Source organism: Poecilia latipinna, unplaced genomic scaffold (assembly GCF_001443285.1).
Source record: "Poecilia latipinna isolate Pla-1442-1.1 unplaced genomic scaffold, P_latipinna-1.0 Scaffold183, whole genome shotgun sequence".
NCBI lineage: Eukaryota > Metazoa > Chordata > Actinopteri > Cyprinodontiformes > Poeciliidae > Poecilia > Poecilia latipinna.
The window spans coordinates 87,538-93,167 of record NW_015112799.1 but is presented as its reverse complement, the minus strand read 5'-3'; positions in this window follow the sequence as shown (position 1 = coordinate 93,167).

Sequence of the window (5,630 nt, the reverse complement as noted above, 5' to 3'; positions counted from 1 at the left end):
TTGTTATTATTAAACTAAAATCTCCAGCATGGGGAAGTGGGATGAGCTCGACTTTTCTCGACAGATGCCACTTTTCCTCTCCTTAATTTATTTACAGTACACATGTGGTCCACTACCTTCGCATCTTTTTATTCTCTTAACTTCCTGAATGAAAATACTTTCAGTGCTAATCTTACTGAATTTTAGTTCAAATATGGCCAAACTAATGGACAAAAGAACATTTAAATGGCTTGTCTTAGCCTTGATTTGTTATTCTACTCTTTCTGAAGTTAGATGAGCAACTGGATCAAAGAACAAATGTATTTTTATTTCTTCTCTTGGCTGTCTGCTGTTAATGACTCTCACTAATATAATGTCTGGACATCTACCATTTGCTTGAACTGTGAGAGTGCTATTTAGTCCAACTGAAGACAAGAAAGAGCTGTGCTTTTCAGATCAGCCATCTCCCTCTTCACTCCCTCTACAATACTACTGGAAAGAGGACAAAAAGCTGGATGCACCGTTTCCTTGTCAATTGGTAGCCCTTCGATGTGTCTCATTTGAACACAATAAAACTGAGGTGTGTGTCTCTGGAAGCTCCATACACAGCTTTCACTGCCTCATACCTCCAGGGGGAGGGGAAGGGCAGGAAGTGTCTGTGCGTTTGGCTTTTACAGCACAGGGAGTCCAATTCACTGACAAGTTTATGTCTGATCTCAAGTCCTTTGTTTTACACTGGGATACATTAGATCATGGCATTTTTCTGAACTCCAAAAGATGGAGTTTATGCATTTCTTTTAATTTTTGTTTTTGCTTTAATACATAAAATATTTTAGGTCATTTTATTTATGTTCTGTCTGCCTTTATTTCTTTTTGTGAGACATTACATTGCTTCAATTTATTTTCAGATTCATACAATGCTATGAGAAATATTTCACCTCAAAATAATTTTTGTTCGATTTTTGCTTTTTAGTCATCCCTAAATGATTCAGATCATCAGAAATGTTCAGAATTACTTGAGTAAATACAAAGCAGATATTTAAAATTTGGCTTCATTCATCTTACCAAACCAACCTTGCCTTATCTCATGAAATTATCCACTCCGTTAACTGAATTGTCTGTAGTCAATATCATTTTAGACAACTGAGTTTTTTATTTGAATCAGTTTTATTTATATAGCACCAATTCACAAAACATGTCATCTGAAGGCACTTAACACATCCAGTCCATACAGAAAATTTTAAATAAATTCACTCAGTCCAATAATATAGATTCCAAATAACCTATCAGAGTCAGGAGGAGGGTCTTAGGGCTGTCAGTCAGCCTCATGTACTCGCTGTTTAATGTGCTAATGGTGGTGAAACAACTCACTATTCTGGAAAACCTGTGTTATCTGCTCTCGTTGGTGACTATTGTTTCTAGCCTGAGCATTCATGGCAAGATGTGTTGTGATGATGTAGCTGTAGTGTAACAGAGAGAGAGGGAGGGTGGGATTGTGAGAATAATGATTAACAGCACTAAGACCCTCCTCCTGACCATGATTGGTTGTTTCTGATGAAGGTCTGCATTTGTGCAGATGACAGCATTTCCATAGGAGAAGGCAGAGGAACTTGTTTTCAGAGGCTGTGTCATGACACAGTGTTAGTTTTAACAATTATGTATTTTGTTCCCATCTCTACAGTTTTTTTCTTTGTGCTCTGCAGTGCTGTGTTTTCTTTCTGTTCAACCATGGCATGGTCTCTCAGCAAACTACAGCAACTAAATGTAAACCTTGTCCAGTCTCTTGCCATTGATCTCTCACAATTACAATTTACAATTCATGCAATCAAAACTTTTTTTTATTTAACCAGGTGAACTGTAAAACCTAATCTTTATGTACAGTAATGACCTGGCAGGGGGAAGAACATAGTTTACAATGGAACGTCCCTCTAGAGTTCACTAAGAAAAATAATGTTTAGTCAGATGATAGTCTGAATAAGCTAATTTGCCATTTATGCAGTGTACGTAAATATATAGGTTTATCTATAAATGTAATTTTTTTCATTCCCAATGATACAGGAATAAGACACCAAGTAACAATACCTTCCTCCAAGAAGGCAAGGTTAAAACCTCTATGTCTTACAAAATGCCACCATACTCTGAAGAGCTGGTGTCCGCTGGCCTATATAAATATTGGGATAAGAGGCAAGGATTTGTCATTGGACACAGGCACAATTCAGCCACTTCACAGTTAGTTTTCTGTGATATGGGAATGAGTCTGAGGGTACTGAGCCATACTCATGAGAGAGTGTCACCTCTCAATTACAGGAAAATACAAAATTACACTGAAAGTCAAGACATCGTGCTATTCATTTCCACAGATTATGCTCCAGAATCAACTGACAGATTAGTTGAGAGAGAGAAACAGAGAGCAGAGCAAATAGTCCTAATTGTGGCTGTCTGCAAAGCAAAATGTGTGGTCATTACCACAGAGCTAAGAGAGAGGAGATATAAGTGCTTGTGTGAATGTGTGTGTTAGCAGGTCTCTACTTTACGTGCGACTCACAGACACTTTGGCCACAAGAGTTGGTGCGATTCTGTGGATGTGAAATTGCCCTAAATTGTCCTTCCAGCCATCAGGCACAGTAGCTATGGTTTGTGGGTGATGTCCAGTTATCTCCATGGAGACATGCCATTAAGGGAAGTCATTAGGCTCTTGTTAGCCAAGGTATCCCTGTGGAGATAACAAGTTTTGGGCTGACATGACAGCCCGAATGGTCTGATGCAGCATTACTAAACTGACAGGTTTGAGACCTAAAGAGGGTTGAGAGTAGCTTTCAGCAGGTCACTGGCAACAAGTATAATGGCTCTGTTGCTGGACTCCTTGCATTGTATTTCTATCATTCATGAGAATTGCTTATCATTCACAAACCAAATTAATAGTTACCACTTTTTCATTTTAACCCTTGCATGTCGAAATGGGGTCCAACCGACCCCACACACGTAAAACCTGTATCATTTTCCATAGACCTGTATGTTTGCCTCAGTCCTCACACACAGCACTTATCTATAAGATGTACCATTGTTTTGGCTAAACTTTAATGGTAAATGGTAAACTTTAATGACACATGAACAAGAAATGCTAAATTTTTAAATAAAGTTATTCACTGTTGAAACCACAGTGTTCTGCTGTGTATAGTTAGTGAACATATGTTCAGTGCAATGATAAAAATGAAAGTAAATAATATAAAATTATGTGCCTATATATTTACTCATCTCCCTATTATTAAATACATTTGAATTGGACTAAAATAGAAAAATAAATCAAGCGTAAATATAATAGAATCAACATAACAGATCAGATTTTGTGCTTGTCAGGTGATCAGTTTTGTAACCAAATAGACAACACATTTTGATGAACCAGACCCACTTTCACTGCTGCAGTTTATTGTGCAGATTTAGATCTCTGCTGTAGTAACCAACTGCAGTGCTCCACAGTGGGCCATGTTTGACTGTGGCCTTCGCAGATCTCTTCTAGCTATCTGAAAAACCCAGCTTGTAGAGTGCTTGTGTTGGAGCAACAAATTTGCCTCCTTTTGGCACAACTCCACAACTCATGGCTTGGTAGGTGAAATTGACTTTGCCGCTGATCATTCTAACCAAACTGTTGTATCCAGAGGAAGTGTTGTATCCCTCACCTAGTTACAAGCTGTTCTGTTGCAGTGGAGCTGTTAAAATTCTTGCAAACTATAATTGTTCACTTACGGTTTAAAAACCCAAAACAGAAACAGCTTTCTGAAAATGAATTGCTAAGTAAAAATCGTTAGATAGATATAACTCGCAATAAACTATGGATGACCAAAACCGACATAATAAGAAATAAAAGCATACATATATATTTTGTTTTCCCTTTTCCTTACACAGGAGTTTCCGTCAAGTAATGTATATATTTTCTTTTTCATTTCCCGTTTTTGTCAAGAAAAGTAAATATTTTGTTTTGTCTTTTTTTTTGCTTCTCCCTTTTCTGCTTGCTGTTTTTCTGCTTGCTCTACTTCTGCTGCATTATGTTAATGAGGAGAGCTGCCTTCTGTGTCCAGCTCCTCTACTATTGGCCAATAGACATTTGGAACCAACGTCACAGCGTCAGACATTGTGGGGCGGTTACGTCTCGCGCAGTTGCTCGGTGCCAACTTTATTTTTCATTAGTCTGGACTTTTGTCCATCACAACTTGATTTCCTGTGCTGGACCACAATTGTACAGATAAACTTTTGTACAGCTGTTTACATCTGAGACTTTTGGTGAAATTTGACCTCATCTTATGCTCATAATCAAACTGAATTAATCCTGAAATGAGCATGAAAATAACCATACAGCTGACTTTTTCACCATACACAAATTTGATACAGGTAAGCCAACCTGCTCTTTCAGTAAAAATGTCTTCACATCAGAGGGAAGTCCCAACTTCTATATTTAGGCCTGAGTAGCAAAGTGCTGGCGCAGGGCCTATTGTATCTGCAAGATTTCTCGATTATTATTGTGGTTTTTTTAATTATTTTTCCATCACTTTATGCGGCCTTTTGGGGACTTTAACATATTCAAAAGCTAACCAAATTACATACTCGGGATTTTGATGTATCGACTTCGTACTTGGTCAAAATGCAGTTAAGGCATGGGCCTTTAAAAGTTATGAAAAACATTGACTTTTCATATATGTTCAAGTGGGGTGGCAGAAAATCAAAACGAAATGCTATAACTTTCACATAAAAAGCTCAATTACCAAACTTGGCATGACTGATCCTGGTTGGATGCCTGACGACATCATCTAAGCCCCGCCCCCTCAGAACAGGAAGTGCTTTTTTTTCCATGGAAAGCTGCCTTTCTGGCTCACTGCACCTAATCAACATGATTCTGTGTTGGATGACAGATAACATGTTAGTCTCACTTGCTTTAAAGCGCCAAGAGTCTTCTGTAGAGGGCGTGGCCGTGGTGAAGTGACAGGTCACGCCACTGCCATACATTCTAAATTCCATGTTGCTGGAACCCTAACAGTTGCCACAAGGCCAGAGGCGCATTTTGCTGTGAGAACCTCCAACGCAGCTTGAGGCTTTAATTGGGGCCTGTCATAGCAATGCTTAGGGAGAGTACTGCATTGCATGGCAGGCACCAGAGGAAGTGTTGTACAGCCAATAGAATGTCTCTTTATCAGTGAGAATGCTAGTGTTTCTGTTTCCCTTTATTATCAGTGAGAATGCATTCAATGCATTCTCACTTATAGCGTTTCTGTTTTTCTTTATTATCAGTGAGAATGCATTCAATGCATTCTCACTACTAGTGTTTCTGTTTCCCTTTATTATCAGTGAGAATGCATTCAATGCATTCTCACTACTAGTCTTTCTGTTTTTCTTTATCAGTGAGAATGCATTCAATGCATTCTCACTACTAGTCTTTCTGTTTCCCTTTATCAGTGAGAATGCATTCAATGCATTCTCACTACTAGTGTTTCTGTTTTTCTTTATCAGTGAGAATGCATTCAATGCATTCTCACTAATAGTGTTTCTGTTTTTCTTTATCAGTGAGAATGCATTCAATGCATTCTCACTAATAGTGTTTCTGTTTTTCTTTATCAGTGAGAATGCATTCAATGCATTCTCACTACTAGTCTTTCTGTTTT